Source organism: Ricinus communis, chromosome 2, assembly GCF_019578655.1.
Source record: "Ricinus communis isolate WT05 ecotype wild-type chromosome 2, ASM1957865v1, whole genome shotgun sequence".
Lineage (NCBI taxonomy): Eukaryota > Viridiplantae > Streptophyta > Magnoliopsida > Malpighiales > Euphorbiaceae > Ricinus > Ricinus communis.
In genome coordinates, this window is record NC_063257.1 from 34,411,732 (window position 1) to 34,430,774 (window position 19,043).

Genomic DNA, 19,043 nt, shown 5'->3' on the forward strand with positions numbered 1-19,043 from the left:
TATATATTCCTATAGTGATGTAACTGAATAATTCATAATAAATGCCTTGTCCCCACTTGCTTAATGCATGTATGCTTTTTGCATCAATGATATGCTCAGCAGCAAACATATTCCATCATAAACATTGACATGCATGCACGTTAGTTGCATCCGATATTTTACGATGCTAGAAACTTACATTTCAACTACACATGTGATGTGCATTGTGTTAATGTATATTTATTATATTTGCATAATACACGATTCTTGCTTTTATTATAAGCAAGTCTGAACATGAGATGATTCCATGAGGCATTTAATAATCCATTGCTAAATACTTTAAATCCTATCCCTTACCCTCTAGCTATTCCTATGGTAATTTTGCTTCCTCAATAAGAAATCACAACATCATTTGCTTAACAAGCATCTGTCTATAAATAGACAAGCAACTTCCTTCACTAGTATCTTGTGATTTGACACCTTCCTTTGGGTAAGATTTTTATCATTTATTGCTTTGTACGTGGGTTTTCTTTATTACTGTGCCATTAACGGCAGATGTGAGCTTGAGTAAATGGATTTTCTAAGAGTTTTAAATCTTTTCTTTTTAGCATGCTAGATTGGAATTTATTTGCTGCATATATTGACGGTGTCATGCAATCTATACACAAAGCTATTATTCACATCTATATAACTATTTTTTTAAAATAAAGATTGGGAATAAAACAGTTACTACTTTTGGAACTTTCAAACCGTAGTGGTAGTTTCGAAGGTCTTGTCATTTTCAAACATCACCATGCATATTTCATTGCAAGCATGCATATTCATTTCATATTTATAAGAAAATTTTAAAGTTTATCTTAGGGTTGCATGGGACTGGTGCTTGCTCTATATACAGATAGCATGTTATTGTTCTTATAACTATCGGCAAACTTTTTCATCCTTACTGTTTTGTATGTTTATAATTATTTATCTTTAAATTTCATTCGTTTTTTCATAAATAAAGTTGTTTATCAATTTTCTCCCATATTTTGAGGCATATTGAAACTACAAAATCGTAAGCATATATATTTTTGCCTTATACCTTTACCAATATTTTTAAAACCGGTATTTACTATAGCAACCCAAAAAGAAATATAGCTTGAGATTCCTATTATGCTTTGCTTGGGTATATATTTTCTTAATATTTATATAATATATGTTAAGTTATGTAATGTAATATTCATTATTTTACTGTCATACTGACTTGTGCTTTCTGTCTGTTTTTGTTATGTTATGATTTAGCTGATTTGTAAGACATTCAAGCCTTATACTATTGGTGGTTATCTTGACTCACCATAAGTTTTCACTCTATACGATTTTCCATATACATATATATGTTCAGCTACTTAGCTATATTTATATTCATTTTAGCACATGCATGTCATATGTTATATTGTAGTTTTTTAATATTTCCTATAGCTTTATATTTAAGTTTTCGGATGCATGGAAATATTATTGTCTTTGCTTTTTTGTACTTTCTGGAAAAAAAATTCTTATTGACACCGTTTGGAATATGATTTATATGAAACTATGATACTTATTATTGCTATTCTTTTAAACCAAAAATGAATCTTGGCCCTTTCATGAGCTGGGTACTATTTGAATCCCATAACCAGTATGCACACCCTTTGTTTGCATTAAACATGTTTGTTAGTCTTTACTTGCTGGAAAAAAAAATTATTTACAAGTGCGTAGTTCGGTATTCTTTAATGAAATGTTATATAACTTATTTCCATTATCAAACTTCTATGATTTATAAGAAAATCACGTATATGCACTGTTATGTTTGGTTAAATTGCTTATCGACTATTTTTTTATCTATATATATGTGTATATATATTTATATGTATAAACATTTATATGTCTATGTAAGGTGCTCCAGTAATTGATTTGTTCCATTCCAGGGCATATAACTTTATTGCTCCCCCCCTCCTAATTTGCATTATACATAATGCTTTTGGTTATGTATATTTTATTTCATACAATACACTTGTAATGGAAATTATAAAGTATTTACAATTATTGTAGTCCAATGATGAAAGAATAATGTTTGATTTATGTATAACTTTAAGGTTGCCTATGCTTTTAATTTTTTAGCACTGATTTCTTAACTTAATTGGCAAATGGTATTAATCAAAGTTCCACTAGATATAACTCTAGACTGTGTGCTTCTACAGCTGGGTCTCCCTGCTGTAAGTTATGAGATGCAGCAATCTCAGGAAAATATATATAGTTGCACTATCTATTACCCATATTTAGATGCTGCGAACAATAGGTTTATAACCTATATGGTTGGCGTTAGCTACAATTATTCTGGTGATATAAAAAATGCAGTGGCAATGGGTGCTCTAAATTAATTTAATTCTGTCTTTAGTTGAGATATCATGGATTTTAATTATAGGGGTATGCTTTACCATAAGTTGAAAAATGAACAATATGAACAACATGATTTATGTGATCTGAGGGAGGCTTTTGATGCCTTAACCACCAGGTTCAATAGCCTCACAAAGAAGTATGAAAAATTAGTTAAGATTATGAAGAAGGTGCAATCAATTATATCTGGTGTTTTGCAATTTTTTTAATATCCTGAATATTTATTTTTATTATGTTGTTCTTCGCGGTGTGATCATTATTTTGTTTGCCAGTTTTATTGTGAACAAGCGACTAATGTATCAGCCTCAGTGATACCAACAAATCAATATTTAATATCTTCAATGAATTTGGTTTATGTAATATGTTTGTAAGGACGTATTGGGCAACTTAAGCTTTAGTTTATTTGTAGTATTTGTTTGATATAAGTTGACTTTCAAGCTTTAATATATACTTTGTTGTCTTCCAATTTACATAAGTATCACGACATCTACTTAACATTTGTGACTTTGGCTTTTCCATTTAAATGGCATTGAGCATGTGATATCTTATATTTAATACTTCTTGATATAATAACAATAATAAAAATATATTTCGCTTGCTTATAATTTTGTTGATGCTATATTAATATAATAATGAATATAATATTTAAACATCTCTTGAACTTATTACTAAGATTGTTACTGAGGGTTGACTGTTTATATAGAGTTAATTTCAATTGACCTATAATAAAAAATATACATATATTTAGTTATGCATTACCCTGATTTTTTCCTAACATTGATACTTATACTAATTTTATTTACTGATGTCAAGTAATCTTGAATGATTTTATATTGCATCATCTTATAATATACATGTTATTCTGCATGAAAAACTAATTAAATATATATATATATATATATATATATATATATATATATATACTATACGGACTATGAGTAATCATTTCTTAAGATATAATCTTTCATTAGTACTTTCATGATTTTACTATTCTACATGCATATATTACTGCTTAATGGTAATATTCTAAGTAACATAACAATATTTAGTATATTATTTGTTATATTACTATGTATTGATATGAGTATTTTTTTTTATATGAGTTTTAGAAAACAAAAAATTAAAAATTATTGATTGTTGATTTAACATACAAACTAGATAAATGCCCGCTTAATAATGATCTCATTAAATTAAAAATTAATAATAAGTAATTTTACATTAAAAGATATAGCAAAAATATTAACATATTAGATGATTATATAATTAAATTTTAAATAAATATTTTATAATAAGTCTTTATGATATTTTTATTGAGCAAAATACATATTCATTAAGCTAATATCACATATGATATATTTTTAAAATATTTATAAAAATTAATTTGTGCATATTATAAGTGACTTGATAGTATATTATATAATCAAATTCAAATTATAATTATAATTATTATTATAGCATAATTTGAAAGCAGAAAATTAAACTCGATACATATATATATTAATACCACAATTTCAAGTTATTAAATGAAAATCGATATATATTTATTAACACGCTTATTTCCAAAATATTAACTTAAAAAAATATTTAGTATGTTTATAAATTTGTTTGTTTTGTCAAAAAACTGAAAATTTAAATAAAATAGAATAACTTAAGGATTTATTTATAATTTGAAAATTAAAAAAAAAAGTCAAATTTCAGTGCAAACACTTTTATCGGTTAATAATTGTTTTAATCAAAAATAAAATTATATTTAAAGGTAATCCATTAGTAATTTTATTCATTTTAAAAAATAAATAATAATTAACTTATTAGTTATGTATGATTTGATAAAGAATTCAATTAATTATAAAATTATCAATTACAGTCATTCAAAAATGTAAATAAGAAATGAATCATCTTATAAATAAGAAACAATAATTACCTAAATATGAAACTAACACTTGTATACAAATAAGAAAGAAAAAAAAGTAAGTAAAAAAAATTTGATCTCTCTTTTATTAACTACTATTAGTTTATTAATTCAATTAATTACTTAGTGATTATTAATCAAAATAATGTATTATACTATAAAAATTAATGAATATTGAAATATTAAATTATACTTAATTAGTTAAAACACTTGATTAATTAGTTTGTTCTCATACTAAATTAAAAATAGTGAATCTGTTCCTATAATTTAAAATGCTAGGTCCATAATCTTTTCTTTAGATAAGAAATTATTTATAAAATTGTAATCCTAACAATTTATAATGTGGAAATAACATTTACTTTTAAGATAATAAAAGATAAAAATAATGTTGCCACACATATACAGATCTAAATGTCTTTTATTAATTATTATTATAATCATTTAATGAATATTATATTAATTAAAGTAAATTTAATTAGTTAATAATAATTATATTAGTTGAAATTTTGAGTTACACAACACCTAATTGGTTAAGAATCATATTAATAACTTTATTATTCTACTAATTTATGTAGAGTAAATGATAAAAGAAAGAATACAAAATTAAAGAATTAGATGAACCAATATTTAACATAATCTAAACACTTTAATTCTTGATTGAATAATTTTTATGTTTAGATCATAACAAATAATCTAATATAAAGTTAAAAGTTAAAATAGAATTATCAAATGCATATTTTTATTTTATGATAACCAAGTCTTCAAAATATAAGATATCCAAGCAATTGACTTAATATGAGGAATTAATTTATGTATTTATTTTTTTGAAAATTCGAGTGAAATTAATTGATGCAAATAGTGTTTGAAACTATATCATCTTAGATAACGATTTCATAATCTCTAAGAAGAGTTATTAAACTTTCAATTAATCTATTCAACTAAAAATTTATAATTCTTTTAAAATGATTACAATGATCAATAAACAATTGAAACTTAAAACTCATAAATACATGATCGATCTAAATTGTATATAGATATTTAAGGGTATTTTAGAGCTTTAATGATTTGTTTCTATATATAATATGGTATAAAGATGTGTTTTACCTCACTTTAGTTTTTATTATCTAAATTCAGAAAATAATGCAAAAAAGGAGAATTTGAGCTAAAAACACACTAATGGGCATAATTGGACTGCGGCTATTAAAGCTCGAGAATCAGACACGTGGGCTATTAATAGTTTGGGCCTAGCTTAATTCGTTAAGGCCCAAAAAGGGGGGTTTAATTAATTATTATGTAATTAGTGGATAATTATCATTTTGAGTTGTTTAGTTTGTTTAGGACAATAAGGGATAAACTATAGGAGTTGCGTGTGGAGAAAAGAACTCTAAAGAAGGGAGTCTCTACAAAGAGTAGAGGTGAATTAAAATAGGGAGTTCTTTGGCTACTAGGTCTCTCGGAAGAAGGGTTCCATTATTATCTGTAGAAAATTCTGGAGTTCATCATCTTTGACATCTTGCTAGCTTGTGTTGCATCATTCTTTGAAGAATCAGAGAAGCTTTTCGAAGACGTGGAGAAAGAGGGCCAATCTTCTTCATTCCTTAAAGAGCCTTTGAACTTTGAAGGAGTTCTAGTTTTCTGTTTTATGAATATTAAGTCTTTCTATTTAATTACAATGATCATTGGATTAAGTATGTTAGGCTAAGTCCCATAAGTGTTTAGTTTAGCTTTTTACTTATGTATGAACCTTATATATTTTGAGTTTAATGAATGATTTATTTTTCTTCATATGTTCATTAGTTTCATCTATTATTATTGATTGACCATCATATCAATTTAGTAGTAATATGTGTTATGAAAAACTTTAAGTTAAAAGTATTAGAGACATCATCTTTACTTTAATCTATGTTGGTATAAGAAACCTAAGTTGCATCATTAGCTTGAGTGACTTAGGGAAAAGGCACATCACCATCTGTTTGTTAAATTAGGGCTTAAGGGAATTAAGGGGATCACTAAGTAAAAGCTAGGCTAAATGCTATTTTATCATATAGTTCATATTAATCATTCTAGTTGCATATTTACTTTTTGATTATTTAATTTCTTTTATTAAACTAAGATTATTCTCAAAACATCGGCTTAGAGTGTTTATATTTACTTTTAGTAATTTGTGTGATAGTTGGTCTTTATAATATATGCTCTACAATTCCTTGTGAGATCGACCTCGTGGTGAGCTTACCCGAACTACCATTCGGTTCGTACACTTACGAGTACTAATTTAGACACATCAAGTTTTTGGCGCCGTTGCCGGGGAATTATGTCAATATTATATTAATTAATTGTCAAATATCGTTTTTGTATTTTTTGTGTGTTGCATGTTATTTATTTTTGTTTTATTTTTTAAATTCTGTTTTTAAATTTTTCTGAAATTTTTCCTTTGATTTTGTATGCCTAGCAGGAAAACGAGATCAAGTGATTCATCAACTCAAAATCCTTACAACTTAAGATCAACTGTTAAAAAAGCAGAAGGAGACCAAGAGGTAGAGAGTGAGTTTGTACCTCCAAGAGGAATTGAATTTGAAGAAAAGCTGGAACAAGAGTTGGAAGAAGAAGTTGAGATAATGGCTAATGATCAAAGGGAAGTTGCAGCGCAAAGGCAAATAGCCATGAAGGACTATGCTAGTCCGATAATTGGTAACACTACTTCATGCATAGTCTTAGGCGATGCATCTAGGAATTATGAGCTTAAGAACATCCATTTTAATATGCTTCCGTCATTTTATGGTATGCCCAGTGAGGATGCATTGACATTCATTAGAGAGTTCTATGCTATAGTTTACACATTCCCATTATCTGGACTCAATGAAAATCAATTAAAGATGAGATGTTTCCCTTACTCATTAAAAGATAAAGCAAAGGCTTGGTTAATAACCTTGCCTCCTAATTCCTTGAGAACTTGGGATGAATTGTATCAAAAATTTATGAGTAAATTTTACTCACATCAAAAGACCAAAGAATTAAGGATTGAGATTTTCAATTTTTATTAAAAGGATACTGAATCCTTTCACGAAGCATAGGACCACTTCAAATCACTTTTACTACAATGCCCACACCATGGTTATCCACTTCCTGTTACTAACCAATCATTTTATGATGGTTTAAAATAGTTGGGGGTGCTATGCTAGAAAGAACTGCTAATGAGGTTTATGATATCTTTGAGATGTTAGGAGCCAATTCACAACAAAAGAGTATGAGAACAAAAAGAGTAGGAGTGAATGAAGTCGTGTCTAATAATGAGATAGCTATGCAAATAGCCGAATTAACTAAACAAGTTAAGATTCTTGCTTCAACTAAGAATGTACAAAGCAATGAGATATGTGTTATATGTGGTGTTTATGGTCATAGTGCTAACGTTTGTTCGTCTTATGAGACTTATGCAAGAGATGATTATGAACAGGTTAACTTGATGGAATCTTATCAACCTAGGCAACCTAGGAATAATCTATACTCCAACACTTATAATCCAGGATAGAGGAATCATTCAAATTTCTCTTGGAGAAATAACGATCATAACCCACCACAAATACTGAGGAACCAAAACCAGCCCCAGTATCAGAATCAAGAGCCTCAATACCCAAGGAATCAAAACCCTCCATTCTCAAATCTAGGACAAGCCCCTCAAAGCAAACCAAGTTTGGAGGAAACACTCTAATCTTTTATGACAGCTACCCATGACAGAATGAAGAGGAATAAGAAGAAAACTGATTCCATAGAAGCTTCAGTAAAGCGATTGAAAATTCAAATTGGGCAAATTGCTGAAGCGGTACAAGAAAATAAGAAAGGAAAATTGCCAAGTCAACCTGAGCAAGCTAAAGCAATCACTGTTCACAATAATGTTAAAAATCTAATTGAAAAAGATTCTTCTTACGCAGGTACATCAAAAGGTGGACTAGTTGATGTAAAGATAACTGAAGGAGGTTTACAAAAAGAAGGAAGAATAGAGCCCAATCTTGGACAGAAAGAGAAAGACAATGAGGCATTTTTAGGACTTGAGTTTCATAAGGCAGCTGAGCCTTATAAGCCTCCTATTCCGTTCTCGAACAGATTGAAAGAAAGCAAATAGGATAAGCAATTTTCTGAAATTTTTGATATGCTTTCTAAAGTTAACATTAATTTGCCCTTGTTGGATGTGATCAGGAATATGCCAGCTTATGCTAAGTTCTTTAAGGAACTCAATTCCAACAAAAGGAGATATGGGAACAATGAAAAAGTTATGGTGTCTGAAACAATAAGTGCAGTTCTCCAACAACAATTACCTCCTAAGATGAAAGACCCTAGGAGCTTTACCGTTGATATTACAATGGGAGACAAAAAGGTTACTAAAGCCATATTGGATTTGGGAGCAAGCATCAATTTAATGGCATATTCAACATATGCACAACTTGGCTTAGGAGAATTGAAGCCAACCACCATGTCTCTGCAACTAGCTGATAGGTCAATTAAATATCCAAGAGGCATAGTGGAAGACTTGCTGATTCAGGTAGGAAAACTGATAATCCTTGTTGACTTTGTGGTTCTAGACATGGAAGGAACATCAGCAAGGGATAAGGAGCAAACAATACTCCTTGGTAGACCTTTCATGGTAACTACCAAGATAGTTATTGACGTGCACAATGGGAAGCTGACTATGACAGTCTTAGGAGAGACTGTAGAATTTAAAGTGTTTGATTCTCTAACCATATCTCCTAGCACTTCAATTGATGAATGTTCATATGTTGAATGCATGGATTATTTTATTTATGAAACATATTTACAGGATAAGGATAATAAGTTAGAAGTTGCATTAACATTAGAAAAGCATGAAGAATGTTTAGATGAAGAAGTCTTAGACCTACATGATAAGTTAGATGAAGCTATTCCAGTGTTATCTAATGAAAGCACTATTAAATCTTTAGATTTACCTATTGAACGCAAATCAGAAATTATTAATGAACCACCTAAGGTTGAGTTTAAGGAGTTTCCTAACACACTTAAATATGTCTTCTTAGGAGAAAAGAATACATATCCAGTGATCATAGCCTCTGATCTTTCTCCTTTAGAGGAAGAGGCAACTATTAGAGAATTAAGAAGACTTAAAAAAGCTATTGGGTGGGGAATTTCTAATATTAAAGGGATTAGTCCAACAATGTATATGCATAAAATTATTTTAGAAGACAATTCTAAAGCGGTTAGAGATACACAACGATGACTTAATCCTAATATAAAAGAAGTAGTAAAAAATGAAGTTCAGAAGTTATTAGATGAGGGTATTATATACCCTATAACTGATAGTAATTGGGTATGCCCTGTTTATATAGTGCCTAAAAAGTTAGGCACAACAGTTGTTAAAAATGAAAAAGGGGAGTTAGTCCCCACAAGAATGACAACAGGATGGAGAATGTGTATTGATTATAGAAATTTAAACGCAGTAATAAAGAAGGATCATTTTCCTCTTCCTTTTATTGATCAAATATTAGAGCGTTTAGCAGGACATGAATTTTATTGTTTTCTTGATGGACTTTCAGGATATTACCAGGTACCCATTGCACCTGGAGATGAAGAAAGGACAACTTTTACATGTCCCTTTGGAACTTTTGCGTTTAGAAGGATGCCTTTTGGGCTGTGCGACGCTCCAGCAACATTCTAAAGATGTATGCTTTCTATTTTCTCTGACATGTTAGAAGACTACATCGAGGTATTTATGGATGATTTTTCAGTTTTTGGTTCCTCATTTGATGCATGTCTAAGTAATCTGACTCGTGTACTTGAGAGATGCATTGAATGTAACTTAACATTGAGTTGGGAAAAGAGTCATTTCATGGTTAAACAAGGTATTGTGTTAGGACATGTTATTTCTAGTAAAGGTATTGAAGTAGACCAAGCAAAAATCGATTTAATTGCCAAATTGCCTCCTCCTACTTCAGTAAAGGGCATTAGAAGTTTTCTTGGCCATGCAGGATTTTATAGGCATTTTATTAAAGACTTTTCTAAAATCGCTTGTCCTTTAACTGAATTGCTGGCTAAAGATGTTAACTTTATTTTTAATGATGCATGCCTATTTGCTTTTAACATCTTGAAAGAAAGATTGAATAGTGCACTGGTTATTGTGGCACCTGATTGGTCTCTTTCCTTTGAAATCATGTGTGATGCATCTGATTATGCTATAGGAGTGGTCTTGGGCCAAAGAGTTAATAAACCATTGCATGTAATATATTATGCTAGCAAAACTCTTGATGATGCTCAAGTAAACTATTTGACAACTGAAAAAAAATTTCTAGCTGTTGTATATTCACTAGACAAATTTAGATCTTACTTGGTAGGATCTAAAGTCATTGTTCATTCAGATCATACAGCTTTGAGATATCTTTTAACTAAGCCTAATGTTAAACCACGGCTTATTAGGTGGGTGCTCTTATTGCAACAGTTTGATATAGAGATAAAAGATAAAAAGGGAGTGAAAATGTAGTAGCAGATCACCTTTCAAGGTTGATTTCTGATTTTGATAACCTTGGTTCTAAAAAAGTAATTAATGACACTTTCCCTGATGAACAATTATTTATAGTAAGTCATGAGCCATAGTATGCTGACATTGTGAACTATTTGGCATGTGGTATTATGAGAACTGATTTAACTTGGCAGGAGAAGAAACAATTTCTATTAGGGTGTAGGCATTATTATTGGGATGACCCATATTTGTTTAAACATTATTCTTATCAAATGATTAGAAGATGTGTTCTTGAAGATGAGCAACAAAGCGTTTTGGCCTTTTGCCATGAAATGCATTGTGGGGTCACTTTGGTGGTAAGAAAACAACCTACAAGGTTCTGCAATCAGGTTTCTTCTGGCCTTCGTTATTTAAAGATGCTCATATTTTTTGTGCTAAATGTGATAGGTGCCAAAGAAGTGGAAGTATTAGCAAATGAACTAAAATGCCTCAGACTTTTAATCTTATGGTTGAACTATTTGATGTGTGGGGTATCGATTTTATGAGACCATTTCCACCTTCTCATGGTTATGAATATATACTTATTGCTGTTGATTATGTGTCTAAATGGGTAGAAGCAATAGCTACACGAACTAATGACGCTAAGATAGTATGCAAATTCGTAAAAGATAATATTTTTAACAGGTTTGGAACACCTAGAGCAATCATTAGCGACGGGGGAACGCATTTTTGCAACAAGGCATTTAACACCTTATTAAAGAAATATGGAGTAACTCATAGAGTTGCAACACCTTATTACCCACAAACATCAGGACAGGTGGAAGTTAGCAATAGACAAATTAAGTCAATACTTGAGAAATCAGTGCGCACATCTAGAAAAGATTGGGCTATGCACGTGAATAATGCTTTGTGGGCATATCGAATGGCTTATAAAACACCGATTTGAATGAGTCCTTATAGAATAGTATACGGCAAGGCTTGCCATTTACCGGTCGAATTAGAACATAAAGCATAATATTAAGGAGCTTAACATGGACTTAACTAAAGCAGGTGAAGAATGTTTGTTATATCTAAATGAGCTAGAAGAAATGCGTTGAGGTATATGAGAATGCCAAGCTATATAAAGAAAGGACCAAGAAGCAACATGATAAGAGTTTACTTCATAAATCTTTTATTCCTGGAATGAAAGTATTATTATTTAACTCACGCTTTAAACTTTTTCCAGGAAAGCTTAGATCCACATGGAACGGACCCTTCGAAGTAATAACAGTTTTCAATCATGGTGTGGTGGAATTACGTAACATTAAGACCCAAGACCAATTCAAAGTTAATGGCGCCATCGCTTAAAGCCATACTGTGAAGGGATGACCTATGGACATGAAGTGGAGTGCATGGAAGCACCTCCAATTTGAAATAACTTTTGTCAATGTCTAGCTATAGACAATAAATTTAGAACTTGTATATTATATATTTTCTATTTTTACTATTTTAGTTTTCAATTTAAAGTATTTTCTCGCTTTGTTTTTAGGAACCTGCAAGAGATTCAACCATCCGAGCACATGCACGATCATCAAGTACAACAAAGGAGCTTTATGTGGTAACACTTAATTTACTAGTCGATATTGTGCTTCAAGTATTTATAAGATTATGTGTATTATATAAGGGTCATTTAGTTAGGATTTGAGTATCCCTTGTAATGCTTGTCTTTAGTTAGGAATTTAGTCTTAATTCTAGTAAAGTCATCCTTGATAGCTTAGTTTTTTTTTCCTATTATTATTAAATACAATTCTGTTTTTTGTTTTTTAAAACTTTTTTTAAAAAAAAAAATTGCATAAGCCGCGGATGCCCTCGCGAGGTGCGCAGCAGCGGCACCTCACGGGCAGGCACCAACGAGCTACGAATGCTCCCGCGAGGTCCATAGCAGCGCTCGGCGACGCCATGACCTCGCGGTAGCATCCACCAAGCGGGGAGGGCTGGGGGGTTGCAGAACCCAAAATAAAAGAAAGAGTTTAGCAACTTTAATTTGAAATACATTAGGACTCCAAAGTTGTTCATCTCCCACCAAAACACAAAAAAGAATTTTATTTGAATTCAAAAACACACCTCCCCAAAACCCTAACTCTCACATAGAATTCTATTCTTTTCTCTCTTTTCCTCCATTAACACCACCTCCTATTTTCTCTCTCCTTGTTTTTCTTTCTCTCTCTACAAAAAACCTCAATTTTTCTTCCAAAACTTCAAAATCTTTACCCACCAATCCTTAGGTAAAAAATGGCCCCAAAGAAGAGAACAAGAAAGGAAAAGGGGAAAGAGATAGTCTCAAGCTCTCATGAAGAAGAACAAAGCTTAAAGGCAACTTATGGAGATCCTTTTGATCTTTATTCTCATGAAGAGGGCAATCAATTCCTTAGCCTTGCTTCAAGAGAGCAAGTTTCATGTAAGTTCTTGGATGCTCCCTCTCTAGTTAAGTTAAATATTTTTGAAATAATGATGATAATCTTAGATAGATTAGGATGGAAGGATTTTGCCTTTAACTCATTGCTATCATATAATGAATTAACTTTAGAGTTTTTCACAACTCTATATTGTGATCCTTCCAATGACAAGGAGTTTAAGGTAAGATTGTTTGGGCATAATTATACTGTTACTATTGATGCAATTGTCCAAGCTTTCGGTTTAAAGAAAGGAAGTATTTATGAGCAATAGCATAAGTTTGATTTGGGTAAGTTTTGGAAAAAAACTAACGGGTCAAGACAAATATGATATTAATAACATGCCAAATAATGTCTTCAATGATCATTGTTATTTGCTTATTTCAAAATTCATGTGTGGAGGCATCTTTGGTAAGAAAGAGACAAATAAGGTGACGAAGCAAGAACTAAATATTCTATGGTGTTTGGATACCCATAAATCTATTTTTTCGGCATACTTTATTATGCAAAGTTTACTAAGGACACCGACTAGACCTAAGAATTATATCGGGTTAGGACATATTGTTACAAGGTTGGCTATGTATCTTTGTAGTTTTGATCCGGAGTCTTCTCCATATGAGGCATTATCCTCCATGGGCAATTTAGATACTAATACATTGATTAGAGCTAATTTGGTAAATTGTCGTGGTGGTTGATGTAGCAGAAGCTTATACAAATAGTTACAAATTCGTTGATTCACAAGAATACCGGAAGTGCGATCCTCAAAATTCTATTGATTCAATAATGCCAGAAAATTGGAAGAAAATATGAATTTATTGAACTCAAGGTAAAAACAACCAGCCTTCACAATGATAAAAAAGAACAATAAATAGTCTTTAGGGGAAAAACCCTAAAATACCAAAAATAATTCAAAAAGCCCAAAAATACAAAAAAATAAGATTTAAGGCCCAAAATGAAAAAATTTGTCCGAAAAGCAACGGATGTCAAAGCCAAAGGCTATGAGTTTGAACCGGAGGCCCGTTTCCACCCAAAATAGCCTTTGAAAATGCTCGAATCCGACTTCGAAAAGTTGCTCAAAATTATAAAAATGCCACTACTGTAATTTATCAAATTTGTTCAAGAATACCAATACTGCCAACTGAACCGCATCATTCTCCCCTGGCTGGATAGAATTCGCCCTCGAATTCTCATCATTAGAAGAATCACCAGCATAAGGAATTAAGTGTTTGACATTAAACACATCAGAAGTACGAAGGTGACTTGGCAGCTTCAACCTGTAGGCATTAGGATTAATTTTTGCAACAATCTCAACAGAATTTTTGCAACAATCTCAACAGGTCCAACCTTTTTAGCAGATAGCTTATTATAATCACCCACAGAGAAGCGATCCTTAGTCAGCACTACCCAAATAAAATCACCCACTTCGAACTCCACATGTCTGCGTTTCTGGTCTGCATCCTGCTTGTACCTGGAATTGGCAGCGGACAGATTATCGAACACTGTCTTGTGAACATCCTGCAAGCCAGCAACAAAATCTGCTGCCTTTCCATGAATCCTAGTCTTACTAGGCAGCGTTAATAAATCAAGTGGACCTCAGGGTTGCGCTGAATAAACCACTTGAAAAGGACTGAATCCTGTGCTCCTATTCATAGCGTGATTGTGAGCAAATTCCGCCTGACAAAGCTTTTAATCCCAGCTCTTAATATGGTCACCCACCAAGCAACGCAACAAATTGCCCAGAAACCGATTGACCACCTCAGTTTGTCCGTCTGTTTGAGGGTGGTAAGCACTGCTAAATTTCAATTGTGTGTTGACCATCTTCCAAAGGTTGCGCCAAAAGTGACTCAGTAACCTGGTATCTCGATCAGAGACAATGGACATTGGCAAACCATGAAGACAATACATATCCCAAAAGAAAAGTTGAGCGACATTAACAGCATCTGTGGTCTTCTTACAGGGAATAAAATGAACCATCTTAGAGAATCTGTCAACTACCACAAAGATGGAGTCATTACCTCGTTGGGTACGCGGCAATCCCAACACAAAGTCCATACTAATGCCAGCCTAAGGTTGAGAAGGAACTGGCAATGGCATGTACAACCCTGCGTTTGTGCTAGCTCCCTTAGAAACCTGGCAGACCCGGTATCTCTGGACGTATTTGTCCACCTCTTTGCGAACTGAAGGCTAGAAATAAGAAGCCTGAATCAGTTGCAAGGTCCTGTCTCTCCCCACATGACCCTCGCCATGTAACTCTTTAATGATTTGCAGGCGGAGACTGCAATCTGGAATACACAATTGATTACCACGAAATAAAAATCCCTCCTGCAGCGTGAATTCTGTCCTCTTACTAGCCTGGACATCTTGTAACACCACAGAAAAATAAGGGTCAGTAGCAAATAATTCTTGAAAAGAGTTAAAACCTGGAACCTCCACTCGCATAGTCACCAACAAGCTATTCCGACAACTCAAGGCATCCGCTGCCCTGTTGGTAATGCTAGCTTTATGCTTCACAACAAAGGTGAAATGTTCAAGGTAAGCTATCCAACGAGCATGACGGGGTGATACTTTATCCTATTGATGCATATGCCTCAGCGAATCATGGTTAGTATACAGGATAAATTCCCGATGGAACAAGTAATGTCGCTAATGCCGAACCGCTTGCACTACTGCATAAAACTCAATGTCATACGTGCTGTAATTTAGTTGAGAACCCGTTAGCTTCTCACTATAAAATGCTACAGGCTGACTATTTTGACTCAGAACGGCACGAATCCCAACCTTGGAGGCATCTGTATGAAGCTCAAAAACCTGGGAAAAATCTGGCAATACCAAGATTGGTGCTGTGGTAAGGCAGTCTTTAATATCATTAAAAGCGGATTCTGCTGCATCTGTCCATTCAAACCGATTACCTTTCATGCAATTTGTAATGGCGGCCATAATGGTGCTGAAATTCACAATGAAACGCCTATAGAAAGAAGCCAGTCCATGAAAACTCTGCACTTCTGTCAAGGTAGTTGGTTTAGGCCATGCTCTGACTGCTGTCACCTTTGTTTCATCCACCTTCCAACCTGCTGCAGAACTACATACCCCAAAAACAGTACTCTGGGAAACATAAAAACACACTTTTTCAAGGCTGCATAAAACTGCTCTTTGCGCAACATACTAAATACTTCCTGGACGTGCTGTACATGCTCATCATGGTTAGCACTATAAATCAGGATATCATCAAAGTAGACCACAACAAATCTGCTAATGAAAGGCCTCAATAATTGATTCATAATACGCATAAAAGTACTAGGGCATTTGACAACCCAAAGGGCATCATAAGCCACTCATACAGCCCTTCTCTAGTTTTAAATGTTGTTTTCCACTCATCCCCAGGCCGAACACGTATTTGATAATACCCATTCTTTAAATCAAGTTTAGTGAAAACAGTTGCACCACTAATCTGATCAAGCAAATCATCCAAACGGGGTATAGGAAATCTGTACCTGACGTTGATCTTATTGATGGCTCGGTTATCCATACACATGCGCCAAGACTCGTCCTTCTTAGGTGTCAAAAGAGCAGGAATAGCACAAGGAGTCATACTCTCCCTCACGTGGCCTTTAACCAGCAGCTCTTCTACTTGTCGACGTAATTCATGCTTACTGGGGCTCATCCTATAATGTGGTCTGTTTGGTAATGCTGCACCAGGCACCAAGTCAATATGGTGTTGAATATCACGAAGTGGAGGCAAACCGTCAGGTAACTCATCAGAAAACAAGTCACTAAATTCTGTAACCAGGGGAATTATAGTGTCTGGAATGGTAGTGGGCTCTGTTACCTCCTTCCCTACAGCATATACCCTTGATCCGACTCTTGTAGCTCCTCATCGAATTGAGCCGAGGACAATAGAGTGCTTGTCCCTGTCCCACTGGCTGGTTTATGCACGTTCCCCAATTGCATTGGCAGCAACACAATCCTAACTCCATCAAAGGTGAAACTGTAAGTATTAGTTCGGCCATTATGCATCATGTCTCTATCATACTGCCATGGCCTCCCCAACAGCAAATGGAAGGCATCCATCGTCACCACATCACACCATATAACATCCTTATACACCTTGCCAATAGAGAACGATACCAGAGCTCTCTTGGACACTGCAACCTCCCCACCTTTCTTTAACCAAGCCAGTTTATAGGGCTTAGGATGATTTTCAGTCTGTATAGCTAATTTATTTACAGCCTCAACTGACACTATATTCTCACAACTTCCCCATCAATGGCAAAACGGCATACCTTGTCTTTAATGGTGCAAGTAGACTGAAAGATATTAGTTCTGAGCCAATCCTCATCTTCAGAACTCGCTTTGGGAGTTAAGCAAGAATGCCTAACAATAAGAGCAGACCCTACATCTCCTTCCAACAATAATTCGTCGATTGTTTTATCCTCATCATACACAGGTTCACCCTTAATATCTCGATCCTCCATAACATAGTCGTCTGCTTCAAGGAAAAGGGCCTTCTTACCTGTTGTCTTCTTACATTCAGAAAGCCTATGGCCAACCTCTCCACAGCCAAAACACTTTATGCCCCCTATTGATCTAGTAAATTGCCCTAGGCCTTTGCTGTTGCTGGAAACACCACTGCCACTATTACTACTTGCTGTCTTATTAACACTGCTATTATTAACAGCAGCACTATTACCACCGCCCCAACTACTCGAACTGGCAACTCTGTGTGATTGTCTTTCAACCACTAAAGCCCTCTAGTGAGCTGTAGACACTGAAACAGGATCAAATAAATTCACCGTGTCCTGTAATTGTGGCCTCAACCCCCTAATGTACCTCACTACCAGTTGATCCTCCATCTCCTAGATCTCATTCCTCGCAATCAATTGATAGAATTCCGTAGTGTAGTCATCCATCAATCTCATACCTTGTCTCAGATTTTGCAGACGTTGGTACATCAACCGCTGAAAGTTATATGGTAGAAAGGCAGATCGCATATGCTTCTTCATTTTCTCCAAAGTAGCGATTTTATATTTTTCCAACCTGGCGCGAGTCAGTTTTGACTGCTGCCACCACGCGGTGGCCCTACCCCTTAACCTGGTGGCAACTAAAGGGACACGCTTGTCTTCCAACACCCCTTTAAAATCCAGAATCTCCTCAACCATCGCCAACCAATCCAGAAATTCCTCGGCTTGAAGACTGCCATGAAATTCAAAAATCTCAGTCCGCATACCACTCTCCCAGCGCCTATTATTGTCAAGTGCGTTTGGTCACTGACGTTGGCGGGGAACCTCGTCGTCATACTCATCTCCTAAATCTTCGTCTTCAACGAGCTGCTCAAGACGATTATTTTCCTGGGCTCTATTCTGGTTACTAAAAATCATGGTTAGTCTATTTGTCAACTGTTCCACCACCCGATCCATTCGTTCGTCAATCATCTCTTGGATCCTCTGCTCCATGTCTCTCTCATATACCTCCTGCACACACTGATTCCTTCTAGGCGGCATGATCTCAGGATCGATGCTCTGATACCACCTGATGTAGCGGAAGCTTATACAAATAATTACAAGTCAGTTGATTCACAAGAATACCGGAAGTGCAATCCTCAACATTCTGTTGATTCAATAATGCTAGAAAATTGGAAGAAAATACGAATTTATTGAACTCAAGGTAAAAACAACCAGCCTTCACAATGCTCAAAAAGAACAATAAATAGTCTTTAGAGGAAAAACCCTAAAATACCAAAAATAAGTCAAAAAGCCTAAAAATACAAAAAAAATAAGATTTAAGGCCCAAAATGAAAGAATTTGTCCGAAAAGCAATAGATGTCACAGCTAAAGGC

The 19,043-nt window shown here is 33.8% G+C and overlaps 1 non-coding gene across 1 annotated transcript; it reads right to left on the bottom strand.

The window, feature by feature from the left end:
• Positions 1-7,307: 7,307 nt before the first annotated feature.
• On the bottom strand, positions 7,308-7,416 carry LOC112534029. The gene has a single exon (XR_003078355.1). It is a non-coding gene; the product is annotated as a small nucleolar RNA R71 (small nucleolar RNA).
• Positions 7,417-19,043: the final 11,627 nt, after the last annotated feature.